Genomic DNA, 25433 nt, shown 5'->3' on the forward strand with positions numbered 1-25433 from the left:
CATCATGAATAATGCTGCTATAAACATTCACCTAGGAGTCCTTGGGTAGATACCTAGGAGTGGAATTGCTGGATCACACAGTAAATTTACATTTCACTTGTTAACTGTTTTCTGAAGGGCTGCACTATGGTACATGCCCACCGTTAATGACTGTTGATCTTTTCTGTGCATCCTCCCCATTGACTCTACCTCCCCCATTATTTTCATGAAATTTAGTTTTATAAGAGGCCTGGCCAGCTGTATTGCACAATCTCCCAAGTCTAAATCTGAGTTTGTTTCTTCATGATATTGTTTAACTTGTTTCTCTATCCACTATATTTCTAGGAACTGGAACTAAGAGCTAACGATTTGATTACATTCAGGTTAATATTTTGGCAAGTGGTAATACGTACATCATATTGCATAGATCAGAAAGTATATAGTGTCTGATTGTCCTACTATTAGTAATTTTAAAAACTGATCAATGTGTTGGGGTGGTTGGTGAAAGTCAAAGCTATTCACTTTTTAAAGGTTTTTTGTTTGTTTTGTTTGTTTGCCCTTGGCAGTTAGCAAGTAATCATGGGGTAATTCTATGCCTATTTCCAAAAAAATTAAGTGGGAGGGGATGTTTTAGTTAACTTAAAAAATATTAAAACACAAGGTGACAATTAAAAAATTAAACGTAATATTTTAAAGAACAACATGTGTACTTAGCATCTAAAATGAATTAAGCAGTCAAATTGAACACTCATTTGGCCATGAGCTTTCCTGTAGCCAAAACAATAAAGCAAAGAGGTTTAGTAAGAGTTCTCACTTCCAAATAGAAAAGGGCACATAAATTCTTTTGCAAAGGTAAACTGGCTCCAGCAGGAATTTCTCACAGGGGTGCGTATATAAATACACTGAACAATGTAGGATGAAAGCCCAGACATTGCTATACCTTGACTGAAGAAGCAGCCTTTTATATCTAAATAGAAAGACAAAGTCTTCCATCAAAATCCAACTGTCTGAGACAGACACTTAACAGTGAGAAGGAAAAAGGGACATCTGTCATTTCTGCAAGCTTAATTAATTAGTAAAATGCTCTAGAAATTAGTAAAATGACAGGTTAGTCCAACAGTATTGTTTTGTTACTCTTATAAAGGTATTTCTAAGGGAACTATGAACACACACACACACACAGAGTCAAGAACATTATTTACTGATCACTTAATATGATAGAGTCAAATAACTTAGAAACATTAGAAGAACAGATCAATATAATTCCCACAAATCTTTTACATTTTTCCTTTCTCTCTCTCTCCCTTATCAGATTTTGCAAGCAAACTTCTGGCAAATGCTGAACTGCAATCAAATCACACTGACAAATGACTAAAATGCCAGGCTTCTGTGTTGTTGAGGGGAGGAAAATACATATGTTTTAGATCTCAGACATGCAGATGGTACAGTTGAAAGTGTTGGGAAATTTTAAGAATTTCATTTTTATTCTTGCCAAAGACAGAGCATATCCTACTTCCTCAGGGAAGCTACTAGAGCCATATTATTATTTCTCAAAAAACAGCTTTAGATCTACTCATAAACTAAAAAAGAAAAAAAAAAGTGCTTTGTGGATAAAACATGGAAGAAAATGCTTTGTCTTTTGAAATGTTTAAAGTGTCCTCTTTGCAATGGTGCAGTGAAGGCCTTGGCAAGGAGGGAGGAAATGGGGGAAAAAGGGGGACATCTGTAACATGTTCAACAATAAAGTTAAATTTTTAAAAATAAAATAAAGTGTCATCTTTAGAGTCCAGAAAACTATTTTAATTCCAACTCTAGTACCTACTAATTAAATAGCCCTGGTCAAGTTACTGTGTCAGAGTTCCTGCTTCCACATCATGACTGACACTCTCAGAGTTGTTTTGAATAAACAAAATGATGTAAATAAAGGGCTCAGCATAGTGTAAGCACTTCATAGGTGGCAGCTACTGCTGCTACGGAATGAGCTCAAGGCTCCGCGCCCCCACCCCCTAACTTGCACCCCCCCACCCCACCCCTGCTCTAGCCGCCCCACTTCAGCCCCTCTTCTCTGCAGCCCCTCCAGCTCCTCTGGGCCTGCTGACTGACAGAACATGCGCAGTGGGAAGAAACAGAAGGAAAGGCCGTGGCTCTTCTTTGTTAATAAGCTGAACAAGCCCTTAACATAAATTCTGTTAAAAGTGGGGCTGGAAAGCCCTGGCCAGTAGGCGTCCTTTCCATACACCAAGTTGCGGGTTTAATCTCTGGTCAGGGCACATTCAAGAAGCAACCAATGAAAAATAAATAACTGAAACAACAAATCAATGCTTTCTCTCTCTGTCTCTGTCTCTCTGTCTCTCCCTCTCTCTCAAATTAAATAATTAAATAGATAAATAATAAATGGTGCTGAAGAAAACCTTAGTCCTGAAGGTAGAGTGGAGCTTCTGCCCGTTTCATCTCTAATTCCAATTCCAAGGGTAGATGGAACTATTGTTTCCCAAGAAAAAATGAAGCCAAACTGCATCCGGTAGTGCCAACAAAAAAGGGGCCATAGTCCCAACAAAAAAGGGGCCATAGTCCCAACAAAAAAGGGGCCATAGTCCCAACAAAAAAGGGGCCATAGTCCCAGCAACCAAGGAGCGTGCAAGAGCCCGTCGCCTCCTGCAGGCGGAGGCCCGCTCCTAGGGGACTCCTGCCTTGGCCTGTGGCTGGGGCAAGAACTTCTACAGTAGAAGTGAAATGAAAGGGGGGAATTTACACACCATAACCTTGTCCATAGTAAAACCTGCCTCCGTGAATATTAGAAACTCACAACCAGACTAGTCACACGTCTTCTCAGGAGGGGGGGAGAGGCTGCACTAGCGTGAAATTCCGGGTATCGGGGGGAAGGGCACCATCCTGGAAGTACCTTTGACCATTAAAGAATTTCTGATCGCCTCAAAGCCCCTGGGTTTTCAGTATATGTGTCCTAGTGGGTTTATCAGAATGATTTAGTGACCGAATGTGTTCAGGCTTTGGGGTGGGAATAATTAGTACTGTTCTTTTCAAGGTTGAAGCTTGTTTTACAAATACAAAAATTGTGGCAAGTTCCCTGTCCCTCAGGAAGGGTGCAATGGCCATTTGCGGAGGGATGGTATTTGGTTGTGCTGGGATCCCATGCTTGCCAGGACATTTAGCATCTCTGGTCTCACGATGCTAAATGCCAGTAATACCCCCATTTTCAATAGTGCAGCTTTTAGGTGCATATCATTGACCGTCCATAGTCCAGCAGTTACAACGCCACGTGCTGACAGTTCCTAAAGAAAACTAGTTTTAAGAAGGCATAACCCAGATGTTCCCTCATTTGACCAACTTTGTCTAAGTTTGGATGTGCAAAGGGCTTAGATGTATCCAGAGTAAGCCACATGCAACACGTTACTTGATCAACTTTCTAAAATAAGTTTTCAGGACAATGACCGTTGGATACGGGAGGAAAACGTGGAGGAATGAAGTCCTAATGACTATACATGCATATTTTTTTGATAGTAGGGGAAACCTTTTACAGATGTTACAAAGAAAAGGCACATAATCTTGTACAAGAAATTTAACAGATTCTGTGCACTGTCTTCACTTTGCTGTCCTCATTTGGACAAACTCTTCATAGTTTGCTTGGCCGTGACCAGCAATATCTGCTTCCCTGATCACTTCATCAGCCTCTTCACGTGTTAACCTCTCTCCAAGGTGTGTCATCACATGGCGAAGCTGTTGCCCTACGTGGCCATTGGGGTCCCTATCAGACACATGGAATGCTTCTCTCATTTCTTCTTCACTGTCTGTGTCTTCCATTTTTCTTGCCAGCATTGTCAGAAATCCCGAGAAATCCATTGTGCCATGACTGTCAGCAACCACTTCACTTATCAGATCCTGTAACTCTGCTTCTGTGGGATTCCACCCAAGACACCTCATGACAGTTCCCAATTCCTTTGTTGTTATAATTTTATCACCACCCTTGTCAAACAGTGAAAAAGCTTCTTTGAATTCTGCAGTCAGCTCTTCAGTCAGTCGGTCAGCCCCGCTGCAAGCACTACTGGTCTCCGCTCGCTCACTCCACTCAGACTCCAATCACTACCTCTCAGTCCCTTCACCTTTTTCACCCAGTCCCCCAAGACCCCTCCCCTCTGTCAACTGTCAGTTTGTTCTCTGTCTCTATGTGTCTATTTCTATTTTGTTTACTTATTTTGTTCTTCAGATTCCACATATACGTGAAATCACATGGTGTTTGTCTTTCTCTGTCTGACTTATTTCATTTAGCATAATGCCCTCTAGGTCCATCCCTGCTGTCGCAAAATGTATGATTTCATTCGTTTTTATGGCCCAGTAGTATTCCATTGTGTAAATGCACCAAAACTTTTTTATCCACTCATCTTGGGCTCTTGGGCTGTTTCCATATCTTAGCTATTGTAAATAATGCTGCAAGGAACATAGAGCTGCATATATTCTTTCAAATTAGTGTCTTGCATTTCTTCGGATATATTCCCAGAAGTAGAATCTCTGGGTAATAAGGCAATTCCACTTTTAATTCTTTGAGGAACCCAGAACACTTTTCAATGTTAAGGACTCATGGGTTATTTTCTAGTATAAGCCTGTTCTGCAGGGACACAACTCCCTTCCATTTATTGAATGAATATTTTATGAGAGTCTAATAAGTACCATTCACTGTATAGGCTCTGAACAATATAGACAAAGTCATGTCCATTCCCAGGTTGGGTGATACCTTGGGACAATTTTTTTTAAAGACAGCCCTTCTGGTGGGTAAGTAAAGGGAGACTAGATTTTAGAGCATCCATCCACCTCAGCTAGGCACCCATGTATTAATGTTCATGATGGCCCTGGACAAGTGAATTGACCTCCAGGGGCTTAGGATTCCGTAAAGAAAACCTAATGCAAGAAGGACTTTTACAGATAGGATGATCAGGAAAGTTTTCTGAGGAGATGGCAATTAAACCGAGACATAAAGTTCAAGAAGGAGCCAGCCGTGAAACAAGCCGTGGTAAGAGCACTGCGGTGAAACAGAGCAGCGTGTGCAATGGCCTCGAAGCAGAAACGAGTTTGACATATTTGAAGAACAGAAAGTAGGTTGGTGTGGCTGGGGTGCTGTGAGCAAGCAGAAGAGCAGGGGGCACTGAGGCTGGGAGTGCCAACGTCCCCCCCATAGGACTTGTGGCTTTGATAAGACTTTGACTATAGTCAACAACATTGTACACTTAAATTGGTTTTTAATTATCCATCCATTTATTCAGTCATCTATCCAATAAATATTTATTGAGCATCTACTATGTGCCAGGCACTGCAGTAGGTACTAGAAATATATATATATATATATATATATATATATATATATATATATATACACACACATATATATGTGTGTGTGTGTTATATATGGGGGGAAGACATTTCTCTTTTTCCCCCAATTTTATTGTATAATTGATGTATAAAATCAAAATTTTGTTGAGGGTAAGTCTCATGTTAAGTGTTCTTTCCACAATTTAAAAAAAAAAAAAAATACTTTGAACCAGTTGAGATTGAGGGTCCTGTGGGAAATGGATTTAGATGTGCCCATGGGGCAGTCATTTGTGTGGAGTGACAATGCACAAAGTGACTTCACATGTGTGAGCATGGAAATAGTCACTGCATCCCGGGTGGAAATGATGCCCCCTAGGGAAAGTAAGAGAGCTGTGGGCAGAGCCTTGGGCGTGTTCCACTCTGAGGCACGTGATGAAGCAGCAGCGCTGTAACAGCAGCGGTAAGAGCTTGACCTCTGAAGACAGGTGCCCCTGGGAGTGAATCTGTTACTCAAAGACTTATTAGACTCTCTTGGTTTTGGGCTCCTCACATAAAATGAGGATGTAAAACACCTACATCATAAGGTTGTTCTAAGGATTAAATGAGATAATGTGTGCAAACCATTACAGTGGCACTTAGTAAGGACTCAATAAATGTCAAGTGCTCACACACACATCCCTAAGAAGGGAACTGAGAAGGAATTTCTCAAGTGGAAAGGGAAGAATCTGGGAGAGAGGTGTCAGTTGAGAAGACAGTTAAAAGATGAAGGTAGTCAGTGGTGTTAAATGCCACAGAGAGGTTTTTGTGGAGTTGTTCCTTTTTAAGCTAAATTCTACATTTTGATATCTAGCACGGTAATTAACATTTGACCTTCTGACCTCCATTAATGTGATGTCATTAGAGATATCAGATCACCCCTTTGAGACATGCAATCAGTAGAGAGAATGATTACAGTGGTGCTTAGACAAGGAAATCACAACATGAGGGTCTGGTTGTTCCAGCATCATTACACTCAATAGGAAAGAGGGGCCCGAAAAGCACCCATTGAACCTGGAAGCGGTAACTTTGGAGGAGGAGTTTCAGTAGCATGATTGAGGTGGAAGCCTTATTACTATCATTTGAGGAATTATGAGATGTGGGAATGGAGATACAGAACATATCTACCCTGTTAGAGGGTTGGCTCAGACCAAAAGAGGGCACTCAAAACAGAAACCAAAGTGGAAAATAGGATTAAGTTTGCTTCTTTGTTTAAAAATGTAAAACACACATTCATTATATGCTCGAGAGGAAAAGTTGGAAATATAGAAGAGACTGATAGTTGGTGTATAAGGTAAGAGGTTATAGGATGGAAGGTGCACACCTTTTGCTGTAAAATGAGAAGGAAATATGAATGAGCATAAATGTCATAAACTTTTAAGAATGGGGGTGGTGGAAAGTTTAAATTTCTCATGGTGTACTGTACTTTATTTGCTCTGAGCAGTTAGATTTGAGATTGAGGGGCAAGAAGTTCAAGGGAAGGAGTATAAGGTTGACCTATAGAAACAGAAAAGTGGGTGGTTGGTTTGGTTTCAGCCTATAATAAATTTTGGATACTATAGCCAAAATTAAATCCACAAATTTCTCTGTAGAGTCCCATAGACTGAGATGTCACCAGTTGAATTGCAGGCTCAACCCCAAGTAGGGGGTGTGCAGGAGACAGCCACTAGGTGTTTCTCTCTCATAGATGTTTCTCTCTCTCTCCCTCTCCCTTCCTCTCTCTGAAATCAATAAAGACATATTTTTAAAAAACTGGAGTCATGGCTCTCATTCCTTAAGGGTTCAAGGATTAGCACAATAATAGAAAAGCTTCCTCTGACTTCTGCTCTATTGTCATTTTATTGTATTTGTTTCCTGGCAGCCTTTTTGCAGACACCCTCTCTGCCCATGGATAGAAAATTCATAATCCAAGGCCATTCCCAGAAACTTCTGTTCCAATAACCTTCTGAATTGTACCTGGATCTCCAATATTACTAATCAGTCATATGAAAAAGTACTTTAGGAACAAAGAAGCTGTTGTGGCTCATTGTAGAATGACCCTGACTTTCTTTCAGCTCAAAAGTGCAGTGACATAAACAGCAGACACACAGAGCAATTTTACCGCTATACTGGGAAACTCGTGTGATAAGCCTGAATATGAAGATGGAGTCAGTCTCAAGGTCACTCTTTCAATAATAATAAAAAAAAAAATCTAAATGAACTAAGCAGATTCCAAGTCAGTTTTGGCTGATGTAATTGGCCTCTCTCCAGCAGGCTGAGTATGTTATAAATTATTCACATGTGTTGATGAGTTACTCTGGTTGCCATGATGAGATGCTGGCTACTGCTCCATGTTCAGCTCATCCTTAATTTATTCTAACAAAAGAGCACTCTCACACTGAATAGGGTCCCCTGTCCCTGGAGAGATTTTTCTGTATGTAAATAAAAGCCCGCGGAGCAAGCGGCCTGGGTCCCTGGGTCTTCAGTTTCGCGGAGCCTATTGACAGCACTATCCGTTTCCACCACCAGGTGGCGCGCGCAAACCTCCAAAGCCGCGGCGCTGCAGGGCCCGGGCGCTCACAGGCTGGGAGGCAGGGGTTGGACCAGAAAAGACCTAGTGCCGCCCACTTGTTCCACAAATGAGAAAACTGAGACCCAGAGGAAACCGGCCCCCCAGCTCAAACCCCAAGGCTGCTTTGGGTGGAGCAGGGTCAAAGCCCGTGTCTCCACATTGTCGATCCCAAATTCATTCCACCAAGGGCAGTGCTTTTCAATCCAAAACAGACAAACAGGCAGACAACAGAAACGCCTTTTATTTCCCAATGAAATTTTACAAATAACACATACTTCTTCCACAACCTCCACACCCCTCTCCCCCCAACCCTTCCTTGTGTAAACAAATGGAAATGGAGTCTCTCTGTTTGAAAGAATCGTCCCTTTGGCATCTTTGAAGAACCACCAGGCTCCTCAGAGGAGTTTGAAAGTGATTGATGGGGTGGAATGAACTTTGAAGCGGAAGCCCTAAAACGTGATCGTCCTACTGAATTTCTCTCTCAAACCATGCCTCTCTCTCCTGCTGCATTTCCCCTTCCTCAGGGCACTAGGCCTCCTGCACCTTCACCTTGCTGACGCCCTACCTTTGCCTCTTCCTGCTGCTGAATTCGGCCAAGGACCCCAGAACCCATCAGCAACCCCTTTCGCTCCAGTTGGCATCTGTTTCCATTGCCCTCAGAGGGGGCCCCATCCTGGCCTCCGTGACCGTTAGCAAACCTGAGTCCTTACTGCGTGCCAGGTGCTGGCTTAAGAACATTACTGCACCAACTCCCTTTAGCTGTCACAACAGTCCTACGGAGCAGAAAATAGTATTTAAAGATCCCCATTGACAGATGAGAAATCTGAAGCATAAAGAGCACAGAGCCGGGGAAACGGCAGAGCTGGAATTTGAGCCTCGGGGGTCTGGCCCCAAAGCTTGTGTTCTTAATCCCCAAAGCTGTGGCCTCTCCTGAGCGTGCCGGCAGCTTTGCTTAGAAAATTGCAACTAGCGGGCAGGCCAGTCTCTCCGTTTGCATCCCTTCCATCTAATAATTTCTCTGCATCTCCACTCATCCTCGAATCCTTTCCCTTTCCACCCATAATTTCGATCCCGATTCTCCAGTGTCCCAAAGGACTTGCTCCACCAATTACTCTTCTTTATCCCTCTGCTGAAACTGCTCCATCAAAGCTGCTGATGAAAACTTGGTTGACAGACCCAGAGGCCGCCCCGGAGTCCTCTACCTCCCAGGCCTCTCCCGAGGCACTTTCTCCCTGCTGGCCTCTCCCCTGGCCTTCAGCCGGTGTTACCTCACAGGACACCATCCTCCTCTGGTCTTCTCCTTCCACAGCAGGTACTCGCACTTGGGTTTTTCAATGCAGAAGTTTGACCCCTGCCTCAGACCATGTAACTCAGCATCTCACTCCGGGGCCCCGACATCTGTACTTTTTCAAAGCCCCCCGGGTGCTTTGGCTGCACAGCCAGGGTAAGAACCACTGCTCTTAATAAGCCAGGCACGGGAGGTGAGTCTGCATGATTCCACCCACGTGAGGCACCCAGATGGTGAAATCCATGGACATGGGAAGTAGAACAGGGGTTACCAGGGCCCATGCCGGCTCCATGCCATCGCTGTCTCCTGCACCTGACATGTCTTTTCCCGCCTCCCTGCCTGCTTCATCGCCGCTCCTTCCTCGGGCCCCGCTCAGGGCTGGTGCTGGGCTAAGTAGGCATTGCGTGCTCCCTCTCCCTCACCAGTCTCATTTGTTCTACAGCTGCAGCCCTTCCAGACATAGTTTTCAGTCTTAATCAACCGCCAGCCTTGGCAGTGTCCGTGACTTGAGTCAGATTCACATTTCCCACCAGCTATTCTCCATGAGACACCCTCTTTCCTCTGGCAGCTCAAACCCAACATGTCCAAAACTTGAGCTACCATTTTCTTTCTTTCTAGCCTGCCTTTTCTCCTGTGTTTTCTCTTTCAAAAGCTAGCATCATCATGTATTGTGCATATCAAATACTTAGAAGGGTGCCTATAGCTATCGTTGTTATGTGAAGGTTAATAATATTATTAGTGTCAGAATTATAATCATAGAAATATGGTAAAGACTTTTAGAAACATGGTAAAACTGGTGATGAAGTGCCTGCCACGGCACAGCATCTCCATATGTAAAATAACTTTAAAAAAAATTTTTTTTAATTGATTTCAGAGAGAGGAAGGGAGAGACAGAGAGAGATAGAAACATCAATGATGAGAGAAAGTCATTGATTGGCTGCCTCCTGCACGCCCCTGCTGGGGATGAAGCCTGAAACCTGGGCATGTGCCCCGACTGGGAATCGAAACATGATCTCCTGGATCATAGGTCAATGCTCAACTACTGAGCCATGCCAGCAGGACTTAAAATAACTTTTAAAAAATCATTCTCTTAGAATATCAACATAGAAAAGGAAGATCTTAGTGATGTAACTAGAAGCCAAATACTGTAATTTATTATTCCCAGAGCACCACTAGGTACAGTGAAGAAAACTTTCCTTGAAAAGTGGAGCTTTGCCAGAAAGTGCAATGAGAAGTAGAAATAGTAAGATACTGTATATCAGATATAGACACTAAGAAGACACAGATGACTGGGGCTTCAACAACTCGATGTCTCTCTAATCAAGATGTGCTATGGACTATAGAAGACTTTCAAAATATGTATTAAGATTAACTGACTAAACAAAGCAAGTGTAATATTGTCCCAAAGGTGAGCCAATATGAATAAATAAACAAAATGTGGTATGTACATACAATGGAATATTATTCAACCCCAAAAAGGAATGAAATTCGGGCACATGTTACAACATGGGTGAGCCTTGAAATCATTATGCTAAATGAAATTAGCCAGTCACAAAGGGACAAATGCTGTATGATTTTACCTCTATGAGGTACTTAAAGTAGTCACATTCATAGAGACAGAAAGTAGAATGGTGGTTCTCAGGGTCTAGGGGGAAGAATGAGAGTTAGATTTAACGGATAGAGTTTCAGTTCAGGAAGATAAAAAAAATTTCACAGTAGGATAATGGCAATGATTGCACAATGGTGTGAATGTGTTTAATGCCCTGGAACTGCACACTTACAAATGGTTAAGGTGGTAAATTTTATGTTATGTATGTTTTACCACAATAAAAAAAAATTAAAATAAGATCCATTAAGCTCAATAGTTAATAGATAACTATAAAGTTTCCTTAAGTATATACAGGGTGGGGCAAAAGTAGCTTTACAATCGCAAAACACAGTTTATTTTTGTATTATTTATTGCCCCACCCTGTATTTCCCTACTAATAGATATAATTTATAAACTTTCACATATATGTGTAATATACTTCTCAAGGATGGAATATCAGGAAGGAGAACAGTTTAGGAAACAACTTTCAAGTATATCCCAATTAAAGTTGGAAAAAAATAATTAAAAATAAAACTATAATTTGCGTCTAAGGAATAGAGGCAGGGAGAGGAGGACAGTTCTCTTACAAAACAGGGAAATAAGAGACACTTTACTTTAATACAAAAATCAATCAGCAGAAATTCTAATATACATATCTGTCCCTATACTTCTGCCATATACAAATGGGATATTTAATCTTCAGTGTCACATGGAAAAATGAAGAATTATGAATGTTAAAATTGCTATTGTATCCTCTTTTTTATTGAATACTCTCCTAGTGGAAACCATTAAATCAAAAATATTTCCCAAAATAATAAAGTTAGAATGTCCAATGTGTTCTTCCCTGGCGGCTCGTATAGAAGCTCTAGCAGAGGCAGTTAGTGTTCCCAGAACATCCGTGTGCTTCTCCACATGCCCCAGGCTCCCTTGGGGGGGGGGGGGCACGTGACTAGTTCTGGCCTGTAGGAAGTAGCAGGGTGAAATGTGTCACCTCCTGGCTGAAGCAGTTAAAAGCCAGTGAGCCTCTTCCATCTTCCTATTTCCCTGTCCTGGTGGCTTTGGAGGTGAGAAGGTGCTAGAGATCACAAGATACAGGAAGTCTAGATCCCCAAGACGTTGCTTGTACACAGGCCCAGCCAGCCTGCCCTGGACTTCCTGAGAAATGAAATCGTATTCCTTAAGCCACTGAGATTTGGGAGTGTATTTGTTACCATAACATAGCGACACATTTATACTGGCATACAGGGGGTAACCTACAGATGACAAAGTGGGAATCATTATTAGCTTCCCCACACATTGGAAGAGCTGTTTTTAACTCGAGTAGCCTTCACTAAATACTAAGAACACTAGAGGGCACAATTGTGCTGTGGGAAACCTTGGCCTATATTGTAAATTCTTTGTAAATCTGTTAGCTGTATTTTGACATATGAGATCATTAAAATGAAAAGGAATTTACAATAATTTTAACACAAAGCCAATAAATTCCAAAGACACATAAAGCATGTGTGTAAATTTACAAATATGAATACTTACATAGTAAAACTAGGAGGAGTGTTCTCGGTGTAAGAGGAGTTTGTTTCCATCTGTATTTTTTTTTCTTTCTTCAGATAGCCCTGTCTACTGGCAATGCAATCCTTACATATTCTAACCTGATCACTTGAGAAAGCTGAAGTTTCTAAGGTCGCATTATAAAAGGTGACCAGATGTTCCAAACATCAAGCTGTGACAGGAAGCTCCCCACCCATTGCAAATGTCCTGCTGAGTCCTGAGCAGACTTCCTTTTCCCGTTTCCTTTTTCCCCTCTCTCCAGTTTTTTTCTTCAAAGTCTATTCAAAAGCTGCTGCCAAAACTGTCTTCCTCTATTGTTGTTCTGATGACATCATTCCCTTCCCTAGCTGGCCCTTGTCTTATGGTCGAAGTCGGACTGCCCTTCCTTGCACTGCCTCTGTGCCTGCCTCTGTGTCGTTCCCCCCTTATACCTGCTTGTCTCACCAATTCTACACAGGATTGTCATTTTTCATGTCTCAGAATTGAGGTATCTATTCATCTGTACTTTGAACAAAGAGAGTATTCCCGTTTCTCTGTCCCAGATTTTCCCAGGTCTCTTCCTAACCAACTTCATTGCTCTAGAACATACTGAGAGCCTTCTACAAGCATGGTGTTGTTCTGGGTACTGTAAAGGGGGATATGAAAGAAGTGAAAGGCATCCTTAAACTCAAAATTACCAGGAAGCCATTCAAGTTGGGGCTTTGGGAAATCAATTGGAATTTACTCTTCTTCAGGGACTGAAGAAATAGGAGAAAATTATTCAATGATATCAAATAACTATACCATCAGAGTGGTAGACTTGGCATAATTCTAATTATTTCATCATCTTATCAAAATGATAACTTCAATAAAAAAATATTTGAGGCTTAAATTGGTGTTAAGGATATAAATCCTACACCAACTTATGAAAACTATTATTTCCACTGCATACCACACTCTTTTAAAAATATTTTTTAGTGAGTTTAAGATAACACAGGGAACATTTATTATATCAACAGGGAACATTTATTATAGTACCACAGAAAAAGGCAGATGAGTTAAACCCAAGACTCTAACTTTAATATGAGAAGAGCTATCATCTAAGTATATGATATTACTTAGAGAACCAAACTTAAGAGTATAAAATTAGTTACTGTGGTTATAACCTCCCAGTATTGATGTGATATATATACAAAGTCCATTTTGCATTCTTATTAATGTAAAATTTTGAGATTTTAACATGGGATAAATACTGTTTAAGAATCATACGTATTGAAAAAAAATCACTACTTGACTGAAGACCTTGCTGATATTTTTTAATTAAGAGTTTGGAATTTAATCTAATTAGGTTTAACTTAGAAAGTGTACGAGTTAAACGTTTCTAACTTAGTCATTCATTTGATGCTTGGCGCTTGGTGTACTAGTTTGAATCTCTCGTTCCTCAGTTTCCTCCCCTGTAAAATGGGGATAGTGATATCTACTTACCCACTCTTCAGGACTGCTGTCAGAATCAGATGTGACGGTATACTCAAACAATTTGAAAAGTATAAAGTATTATCCAAAGTAATGCATTATTATCATTATATTTATGCCACTCAGATTTAAAGATGTTGTGAAGCAAATAAATTATACACTTTATTGATTGGATCAACTAAAAGTTCATGTCATCTTTAATTGTTTATGGAAACTGTTTTAGACTCACAGGCTTACATGACAACATAATTAACAAATATTAAGTAATGAAATGATCTGCCTCTGCTATTATAACTTCTCCAAATATTTCAATTCAAATCAAGAAAAAACTATTTATTCTCAAAATTTGTACAGTTTTAGGGTTACAGAATTCAAATACCCTAAGTTATATTTTTTTCCTGACACAATAGTAAGTATTCTTAAATTTTTTATCATGTGTTTACTATGAATCAGGCATTAAACTAGGAATGAAAAGTAGAAATATAAATAAAATGAAAGGCACCTGCCATGGAAGAGTATTATTATTCTACTTGAGTGTTTAAAATTAAAAACATAATTTGATATTTTAAATGAATATTTATGTGATAGAGTCAAAGAAATAGTAGTGGCATGCCACATTTATTAAATTTTTATTAATATTCCTTATTAGATATGATAACCTGAACATAACCCAAAGTGAGAAGCAACAGGCATTTCTTGAGATTTAAAAAAAAAAAAAGAATAGCTATTCAAGAAGCACTGATGCACCAGAATCTCAAGTGTTCTGATTAGGAGTCAAAAGCAAGGGGTATTTATAAGAAAGGGAAGGGGAACAATTATATCATTAGAAGGAAGGCATTTCTATTGGTGCAGGTAAGTTAACATAGTGACATTAATTCTAAACAATGTTTTTAATTTTCAGCCCCATAGTCATTAGCTCTGTAGTCATAATATCTGCTTTCCTGTTATCCTTTCAAAAACAGTTCTTTGGGACACAGTGTTGCTTTGGGCCCAGACCAAAGTTTATTTTGCCCCATTTTAACATTCCAAAGGTTAGAAACATAAGGTGTTCAAGTCAGTTCTTCTGGGATGGCAGCTCTGACTTCGTTGTAAAGTGGCTCCATTATATTATTTTTTTACAAATAGTAGCCAATTTTGATTCCCAATTTACAGATAAAGAAACTAACACTAAGAGAAAAAAATTGTCAGGCTCATACACCTGGTAGCTGGAAGTTGAACCGGAGCAGAGGTGTTCTTCACCACGGTGTTACACTACCTCAACAAAAGGAACTTGTGTAAGTACCTGTTTAGAACTGGTGTATAGACCCCGAGTCTGTGAGGACGTTTCTGGATGAGATTAACACTTAAGTGAGTAGACTGAGTAAAGAAGGTTACCTTCCCTAATGGGGTGGGCCCCATTCAATCAGGTGAAGGCCTGAACGGAACACAAAAGTTGACCCTCCCCCCAGGTAAAGAATTCCTCCTGCCTGACTTCCTTCCAACTGGGACATGGACTTTCTTCTGTCTTTGAACTAGAACTGAAACATTATTTCTTCCTGGTTTTCAGGTCTTCCGACTCAGACTGGAGCTACACCATTGGCCCTTCCAAGCTTCCAGTTCACTGACTCACCTGCAGATCTTGGGACTTGTCAACCTCCATAATTGCATGAGCCAATTTCTTGTCATCAATCTCTCTCTCTCAGTCTCTCTCTTCCTCTCTCTCTCCACACACACACACACACACACACACACACCTGTTGATTCTGTCTCTCTGGAGAATGCTGACTAATGCAGACGCCTGAAGGCCCACCTAAGGAGGGTGGGAAATAATGGCTCTGTAATATTTTATAGTTCATGCCTGGTAGGGGAAAAACAGTGGTTTGTTCCAGTCATAACCCTAACACTTCCTAGTTGTTTGATCTTGAGTAATTCACTTAATGAGAGAATGAGACTCATTCATTCATTCAACAGATACTGATTCGGGCATTCGGGAGGTCTGGGGACCAGGAGATCTGCAACCCACTGTGAGTTCTTAGCTTGGTGCAGGAAATAATTCAAATACCAGCCAGCACAGAGTTTAAAGTGAAAGGGAGTTTATTAGTTGAAGCAGTGAGACAGAGAGTGGCTACTCCACAGACAGAGCAGCCCCTCCCTAGTGGGATTTACTTCTTTATTGAGGCTGATTTAATTGAGGGCTAGGTCATTCAATAAGGGGAGGGATATTCAGGATTTTCTGGGAGAGGGGTAGAGACTTCTCCAAAGAGCCCAGTCTACCACGTTGTGTTCTTACATGGGCTTTCCTTTTCAGATCTTGGCAGAGGTGGGGTGTGTTGTTTACTATGCAAATGTATTACAATGAGAGTATAATGAAGCTAGGGGTTGGATAAAATTGGTCGCCAGGTTGGATCAAGCTGGCCTTCGAGTTCTAAAGCATAAATCTTATTGGTTGCCGCTGATTGGCCACATACCCTACCTCAGCACAGTGTGAGGCACTAAAAATATCAGAGTAGATAAGATAAAGGCCTCACCCTTAAAAGCTCAGTAGTAGAATGAGAGCTGGAGGTATTAGAAAAATTCCTGTTCTCAAGTGTTGTCAATGTTGAATTATCAGGCACCTTTATCTCCTACTCTTTCCCGGCACAAACCCTCTACTTCTGGCATTGTTTAGCAGGCCTTCTTCAAGGACATTCTGGGCTCTGGAACTCTAAGTCATCACTTTCCCTTTGAGGAATGCCTTTATGAAATCGTCTTTCCCAGTTATGTCCCACAAAGTCTCACTTTTAAAATCCTCACCTGCGACCATGCTTTTATTGATTTTAGAGACAGAGGGAAGAGGGAGAGGGAGAGAGAAACATCCATCGGTTGCCTCCAGAATGCACCCGGACCAGGGATCAAACCTACAACCTGGGTATGTGCCCCGACTAGGAGTCAAACACACGGCCTTTCGGTGTGTGGGACTATGCTCCAACTGAGTCACAATGGCCAGGGCTACCCCACTTACTTTTCAAGCTCTTTTCAACCACATCAGCCTACTAAGACCTCCCTTTAGTCTAAATTCCCAAAGATTTTATTTTCTATGCTCTTTATTAGCATGTACCAAAGATGAACCCTTGTTCATCTTTACATCTAATATTCCAGCTGTTAAGCTTCTAAAAGTAGGATATATTCTTTTTTTCTGAGAATATTTTTTCCATTGTTTTTCAGAGGGAGTGTAAGGGAGAGAGAGAGGAAGACAGAAACATCGATGTGAGAGAGACATACCCATTGGTTGCTTCTTGCACACACCCCGAGCCAGGGCCCGGATGGAGCCTGCAACCAAGGTAGGTACCCTTGACTGGAATTGAACCTGGGACCCTTCAGTCCACAGGCTGACACTCAAACCACTGAGCCAAACTGGCTAGGGCTGTAGGGTATATTCTTAAATATCTTCGTTTCACTCAGTATAGTAAGCATTGCTTGAGTAACAGTATGATTTACTATTATTGGCTCAGTAAGAGAAACTGGAAAATCACTTCATTTTGTGGACCATGAGTAAATCAATCAAGAGGCTTCCCTAGAATTAAATGACAGTTTTATTCAAGGGTCTTAAGACTTGCAAGTCTGTCAGTACTATCAAGTAACACTCAGAGTGTCCCAAAGAAAAAAGTTGAGAGTCCTTACAGTAAAAAGTATATTCTTGAGAAGAGTCGATGCTGCATTCTTAGCTTTTGGAATTGTAGTAGGCAGTTAGACAAACATGAGCAGAGCAAGGACGATGGGCCAGGTATAGAAGGTCATTAGGACAGAAAACCCTGGGTGCCTAGCAAAGGGCAATTGTAGGGTGGGACTTGCCCCCACAGTGACCTTTCCTTCCCTAGCATATCGCTGGTCATGGGGTTTGGACCCCCTGACCTTTCCTCCCTAGAGATAACATCTAGGCCTCAGTTGTATTTCAGCTCCAGGCCCAGAAAAGTGACAAAACCAGACAAGCCAGGCCAAGGCTGACCTCAGAACCAGCTGCATTGAATAATGACCCTGCCCTGGAGCCAACCCATTAATCAGTAGAGACCTAGACCCCGAAAGAACACACCTAGAAAGCTGATGAATATTCTACTAAGATTTTCCCCTGGGTCCTCCCTAAATTCTCCACCCATAAAACCCTTAGGACAGGACCCAGTGGGCATTCTCTCTCCCGGGAGCACCACCATGTCTCTCTCTTTCCCTTCCCCTTCCCCTTCCCCCCTACCCCCGGGCACATTACCATTAGCTTCCTCACTCCCAAGCTCCAAGGGCCCTTCTTTTAACTCTAAAATTTGTTTCCTAATCCCATTTTCCTAAGTCCATTTCTTCTACAAATTACTTCTTCTGCCTCTGATTTTATAAATAAATGTTCTCTTATAGTTTGAGTCTTGGCTTTGAATTCTTTCCTAGCCAGAACTCAAGCACCAAGGTTTCTGAACGCAGGTCTAGTCTGACCCCACCGTTTAACACCCATGCCTGCCGTGCCCACTGCCTACAGTGGAATGGCCTGAGATGCTGATCTTCCAGATGCCAGGGGCTCTGCATATGCGGACATCCTCTCTGAAGTTCTTCAGTGGGTTATCCGTAATATTTATAAATATCTCCAGGCATTAGTGCACAACTGGAAAGTTCAAAAGTTTAACTCCTCAGGCTAGTTAAGGTCAAATAAAATCTATTCTTATGTTTCAGCTCATTCTGATTTAAGTAATTTTGTTAGCTCAGCTATGGCACCTCCATTTTGTTTCTTCATTCTTTTTTCAGTTTAATTGTTCTGATTTTTCATAAACTACACAACAAAGAAAATATTTCATAATGGATATTTTGTATAAAATATTTTCAGTTTCCAAGTAGTAGACAAAGACCAAATAAGTTACAAATACAATAATTTGTTTATAATGTTATTATAAGAGAGATTGAGTATGCTACAGAGTTACAGTAACTATATTACAGAGTTACAGTAATCAAAACAGTGTGGTATTGGCATAAAAACAGACACATAAACCAATGGCTAGAATAGAGAGCTCAGAAACAAACTCACGCAACCCTAGACAATTTTGCTCACTGGTTAGATCATCAGCCCATTGATTGGAGGGTCCTGGGTTCAGTTCTAGCCAAGGGCATGTACCTCGGTTGCAGGCTCAATCCCGGACCTGGTCAGGACACGTGCGGGAGGCAATCAATCGATGTGTCTCTCTGATATCGATGTTTCTCTCTCTCTCTCTCCCTCTCTTCCATTCTCTCTGAAAAGCAATGGAAAAAATATCCTCAGGTGAGGATTAAAAAAGAAAAAAGGAAAAAAAAAAAGAAAGAAACTCATGCAAATACAATCTCCTAATATTTGAGCCAAGAATACTCAGTGGGGAAAAGATAGTTTTTTCAATAAATGGTGTTCGGAAAACTAGATATTTACATGCAGAAGAATGAAATTGGACTCCTATCTTACACCACTCAAAAGTTAACTTGCAGTGCAATTTATAATAGCTAAGATCTGGAAACAGCTAAAGTGCCCATCAGTAGATGAGTGGGTAAAAAACTGGGACATTTACACCATGGAATCCTATGCAGCTGTAAAGAAGGATCTTATACCCTTTGAGACAGCATGGATGGCGTTAGGGGGATTTGCCAAGGGACAGACATATGAGGTTTGTTGAGAGTTAAAGACAGATTTATTGAAAACCACTTGGGTGCAGGTGGAGTGAGGCTCAATGGGCAGTCACCACCCCGAGGGGGCAGAGACTGTTTTTTATAGGGCTTAGTTGGACAGGAGGGGGCGTGGGGAGTGGGGATTGGGGAGCTGGGTAAGGAATCAATCTTCTTCTTTCCGTGTTCTTTCTGTCGTTCCTGGAGTCAGGTACAGGTGTTCTCACTGGTCATTTGTGGTTTGGCAGGGGCTTGTGGTCACTTTGTGGTTGCTAAGTTCCCGCATCCACGTCGGTTGCCAAGTTCCTGCGCTCCTGTGTCTATGTAGGTTTTCACGCTCCTGCTTCTGTGACTGCTTGTACCAAGGTTGGAGTTTTGGACTCGGGTTGCCAGGGACCTTTTAGATGGACCCGGAGAGTATTATGCTAAGTGAAATAAACCAGGCAGAGAAAGACAAATATCACATGATCTCGCTTATATGTGGAATCTAAAGAACAAAATAAACTGGTGAACACAATAGATCCAGTGACATAGAAGCATGGAACGACTGAGGAATCTCAGGGGGAAGGGGGGTGGGGGGAGAGATTAATTAAAGAACTTATATGAATAAATGCATAACCCATGGACACAGACAATAGTGTGGTGAAGGCCTGGGCGGGGGTGGGCGCAGGGTGGAAAGGGTCAATGGGGGAAAAGGGGCACATCTGTAATTCTTTCAACAATAAAGATAAATTTTTTTAAAAAGTTAACTTGAAATGAATTAAAGACTTAAATGTAAGACCTGAAACCATAAAAGTCCTAGAGAAAAACATAGGGAAAAAGCCCTTTGACACTGGTCTTGGTGATGATTTCTGACTATGACACCAAGGCAAAGGCAACAAAAAGCAAAAAAAAATTTAAAAAATAAAAAAAGATGAAATCAAAGTAAACATCTTCTGTGCAACAAAACAGTCAAAAAAATGAAGCGGCGCCCCGCTGGGCGTGGCTCAGCGGTTGAGCATCGGCCTAGGATCCAGGCGATCGGGGTTCGATTCCCGGTCAGGGCACAGGCCCCGGCTGCGGGCTGCAGCCGATCAATGACTCTCTCATCACTGATGTTTCTGTCTCTCTCTCTCTCCCTCTCTCTTCCTCTCTCTGAAATCAATAAAGATATATATAAAAAAAAAAAATGAAGCGGCAACCTATGGAACAGGAGACCATATGTCATATAAGGGGTTAATATCCAAACTATAAAAAGAACTCATACAACTCAATAGCCAAATAGTAACAACTAGAATTATAATAATAATTTAATTTTAAAATAGGCAGAGGAAATGAAAAGATATATTTCCAAGGAAGATATACAGATGACAACAGGTACCTATAAAGATGCTCAACACCAGTAATAATCAGAGAAATGAAAACCAGAGCCCCAGCGAGACAGGGCCTCCCACCTATTGGAGTAACTGTCATCAAGAGGAGATAACGACGCTGGCAGTGCTGTGGAGAAAAGGAAACTCCTGCGCACTGTTAGGGGGAACGTAAGTTGGGGCAGCCATTGTGGACAACAGTACGGAGGCGCCTCAAAAAATTAAAAACAGAGCTATCATATGATCCAGCAATTTCACTGGGTCCATATCTGAAGGAAATGAAATTACTCCCTTGAAGGAGTATCTGTGCCTTCACAGTCATTGCATCATTACTCACAATGGTCAAAACACTGAAACTACCCAAGCGTCCACTCACAGATGAACGGATAAAGGAAATGTGATGCGCAAGTATAGACATAAAGTTTTCAGCCATAACCAGAAGGAAATCCTGTCATTTGCAACAATATGGATGGACCTCGAGGGCATTATGCTAAGTGAAAAAAGTCAAGCAGAGAAAGCAATTACTGTATGATCTCCCTTATTATGGGAGATCTAAATAAAAAATAAAAAAAAAATCCAAACTCAGAAATAGAGGATAGGATGGTGATAGCTGGAGGCTGGAGGGTGGGAAAAATGAGGAGATGTTAGTCACAGGTACAAAGCTCCAGTCACAAGATGAATATGTTCTCGGGATCTAATATTCAGCGTAGTTAACGATAGTGTATTATATACTTGAAAGTAGCCAAGAGAGTGGATCTTAAATGTTCTCACTACATACACAAAAAAATTGCAATTATGTGAGGTGATGGGTTTGCTAACCTTATTGTGTTAATCATATCACAACATAAACATATATCAAATCACCTTTTGCCCGGCCGGGTGTGGCTCAGCAGTTGAGCGTTGACCTAGGATCCAGGGGACTGAGGTTCGATTCCCAGTCAGGGCACATGCCCGGGTTGTGGGCTCAGTCCCCAGTCGGGGGCATGCAGGAGGCAGCCGATCAATGACGATTCTGTCATCATTGATGTTTCTATCTCTCCCTCTTTCTTCCTCTCTCTGAAATCAATAAAGATATATTTTTTAAAAATCACCTTTAACTTAGACAATGTTATATGTCAATTATCTCTCAATGAAGCTAGAAAGAAAAAGACTGCAGAGCTACATAAAGGCATAAAATGGTGTGACCAGAATTTTTGTTTAATCGAGTTATAATCTACATAACAAAAAATTCACCCTTTAACATGTACAATTGAGTGTCTTTTAGCATACTCACAAAGTCATGCAACTATGCCACTAACGAAAGAATCATTTCATCGTCCTAAAAAGAAACCCAATACCTACTAGCAGTAGGATCAGAACGAATATTTATTCCCAAGCCAAAGGTCTTTCCACTTCAGAGTTTTATATGAATTTTCAATCTGATTATCTTAAGGTAAGTTTACTAAGCGTTTATATGTCCAAATGATCAAATACTTGCTAGGACTTTGCATAATTCCGTGCTGTTAACCATCCCAAGATTTTATACAAATTTCTGTATCCTTTGTTTTTTGATATCTACCAGATTCTTGAAGGTACATGGCAAACACTTAGGGACAGAGCTTATGTCCTCTAAACAGACTCAGGAAATATTCTGTTCTCTGATGTATAGCTCACATCTCAAAGGAAGTGACACTGGTAATTTTTACAGAGAATATGTGGGACTTTAGAGAAACGTTTAAAGAAGTTATTTATTCTGGAGCCTTTTACAAAAGGAAACTTTTTTTTCTATTTCAGGGTTTTCAAATAAAATTCACAACTAGACAATAGGTCCTTAAGAGACCTAAGGAGAGATCTAAGGAGAACCTAAACCTAACGAGAGAGTTCAAATACATTTTAAAAATTTGTCACCAGAGCATAAACCGAATTTCCCAGTCTGTAGTTTTCAAAACATCCATCTCCTGGTTTCTAGCTTTGTTTTGATTTGAACTTGTTGGAATTAACTTTATATCAAATGAACATGAGTGCCAAGTTTTTATTTTATGCCAAAGTTACCAGGTCTCCAAAAGAAAAATCTCTAAGGTTAGTCACATTTGGAGTATTGAAATAACATCCCCTAAAGTGTGAATCGTGTGTACACTCTGACACTTCAGTGAGTGGTTGTTGGTTCTTTAGGAAACATGGTTGCAAGTATTCATAAGGATGCAGGTCAATGCAAATTAATGACCAGAACTCAGGGTTCAAATCACTTCAAATGGTTGTAGACTAGTCAACCAACGAAAGAAATGAAAATGATGGTAATGACAATAAAGCTGAAAGATAATTTTTTAAGTGGCTAGTTCTGTTAAGCAAAACAAAACAGGAATAAACTGTAAACATTGATTATATTAGTCTCTAATTAAAATGTCCAAAAGAAAACCATATATGGGGTGGGGCAAAAGTAGGTTTTTAGTTGTTCATATGGAAAATAACACAATAACAAATAATAATACAAGAATAAACTCTGTTTCACATACTCACAACCGTAAACCTACTTTTGCCCAACGCTGTATTTTAACATTAATTTGGTAGGATATTAATTCCTTTTCCTCTGAAAAAAAAAATTCCAATAAAATCTCTGAAAATCTATTAATATTGACATTCCTGGATTTTAATACCAAAAAAAAGTGTCCCTGCCATTAATTTCCAGTTCTTTAGTTAATAAAGTCATGAGATCCCTTTTAATACAACATAAAGTAAAATATACAGAATTTATAAGAAGATCATCTATAAATGTTTTATGAATGAATAAATAAGCTGATTCTAAAAATATTTAAAAACCATCAGATGAACCCAGTACAGACGACAGTCACACAGCAGCTCAGTGTCTGGCCCAGGATTACCCAGTTTGAAGTTCATTCTTCTCGAGGAGCTCACAGTCTTTTAAGTGTCCACCAGTATCAACAAAAGAGTTAAAGGATTGAATCCTGGAAGCTGAGTCTCTGAGAAATATTGTTTAGAATGAATTTAGACCTCAGAACCTCATTTCTGTCTGAACCATGCAGGGTGACTATGGATCAGGAAATGCGGACTTTAAACCTAGCCAAAGACCTGCTCTACAAAAGGCGGGGATGGGGGTGGGGAGCAGAACACTCAGCTCGGCTTATTTCAAAACAGCAATAACTCATGTGCAAGGCAGGGACTGCAAAGACGCTGTAAGTCATTCCACTCATGGCTGCAGCCAGAAAAACACAGCAAGGATGAAATTATTTTTCAAGTGGTCCTGAGCAGTTTGTGATCAACAGGCACTGCAGTGACAGGTCCATGTTGAAGGAGAAATGGGAGTCAAGTGGCAGAAACGTGGAGACATTCACGGAAGACTGAGCGGTGGCTGCTTGGAGCCCCTTGGCTCGGCCCACCTGGGCAGGCAGGGACGGGAGGGCCTCTTCTCTGAGGGCACGCCCTTAAGAGATGTCATTCCTCTAACAAAACAGTTGTCAATAGGACCCAACGGAGGCAAACGTGGGGCACCCTCCTGTACTCCCAAGAGGATCCTCTGCAAACGGGACAAGGGGGTAAAGATAAAGAAAATGGTGGCAACATTTCTCTGAAATTTACTGAAGTGAATGACGGAATTACTAGTCAAGGCAGTCAGACCCCTTCCCTCCTCATTACCCAGGGAGAGGCCCGAGGAGGGAGGTGCTTCTTTAGAGACTCTACTCAGCTCCAGAAGAGCAAATCTAGGCCCCTCCAGGCCCCAGGAAGGGTCGCTGAAAAGGACCCTCTTAGCAAGGTCTCCTTAGGAAGGTGGGGCCGGCATTTCTCCCCAGGCTGGACCAGGTCACCCCGAGCCTGTCCCTACCCACCAGAGCAGTGCGGGAAACTCCACATGTGGGGGACACCAAGAAAGAGTCCACGGAGCCCAAAAGTCATACCAGTGTGAGAAGTGCCCCAAGATCCTTAGGTGTTTTTTTTTTTTCTTTTTTCTTTTCATTTATTGATATGAGAGAGAGAGAGAGAGAGAGAGGGAGGGAGGGAGGGAGAGGGAGAGAAAGAGACTTCTTGTTCCAATTATTTATGTTTTCATTGGTTGATTCTTGCATGTGCCCTGACCGGGGATTGAACCCTCAACCTTGGCATATCAGGATGATGCTCTAACTAACGGAGCTACCTAGCCAGAGTTTTAGGTATTTCTCTCAGCTAAAAGTCCATCAGGAAAAAAACAACAAAAAAAAACACAATAATGAGAAGACATTTATTTGTGGCAAAGACTTTTTTCAGGCCTTAGACTTGCATATTCATCAGGAGATTCATGCAGGAGAGAAACCTTTCAGGTGCAGCCCGTGTGTCAAGCCCTTCACCACAGAACCAACCTTCTGGCTCACGAGAGAATCATGAGAGAGAAGTCCTATGTGTTCCGTGTGCCAGAGACACTACCACCAGTCATCCACCTACCACCACCATCTGAGGGTGCACCAGAGGACTGCCTTCAGACATGCTTCCTCCACACCAGAGGCTTCCTCGATGTAATGCATATAAATATGTCTGTATGTATATCTCCATAGCATTTCTTTATTTAGAACATACTTTATAACTTCTGGATTATATTTTCCATTCATTGTCTCTCCCACTGAAATGTAAATTTAAGGAGGTTGGCAGGTCAGGGAATTTCTGTTTTATTCTCCAAAGTAACTCAGATGCCTGGAAAGTGGCTGACACGTTTTAAATGACTAATAAAATCGTATCAAG

The 25433-nt window shown here is 41.2% G+C and overlaps 2 pseudogenes; one reads left to right on the top strand and one right to left on the bottom strand.

The window, feature by feature from the left end:
- Positions 1–3579: 3579 nt before the first annotated feature.
- LOC107535935 (calmodulin pseudogene) lies at positions 3580–3918 on the bottom strand (annotated as a pseudogene).
- A 1026-nt stretch (positions 3919–4944) lies between these two features.
- Positions 4945–25214, top strand: LOC148092754 (zinc finger and SCAN domain-containing protein 4 pseudogene; annotated as a pseudogene).
- The last annotated feature ends 219 nt before the right edge of the window (positions 25215–25433 follow it).

This window comes from Miniopterus natalensis, chromosome 7 (genome assembly GCF_054644295.1).
Source record: "Miniopterus natalensis isolate mMinNat1 chromosome 7, mMinNat1.hap1, whole genome shotgun sequence".
NCBI classification, from domain to species: domain Eukaryota; kingdom Metazoa; phylum Chordata; class Mammalia; order Chiroptera; family Miniopteridae; genus Miniopterus; species Miniopterus natalensis.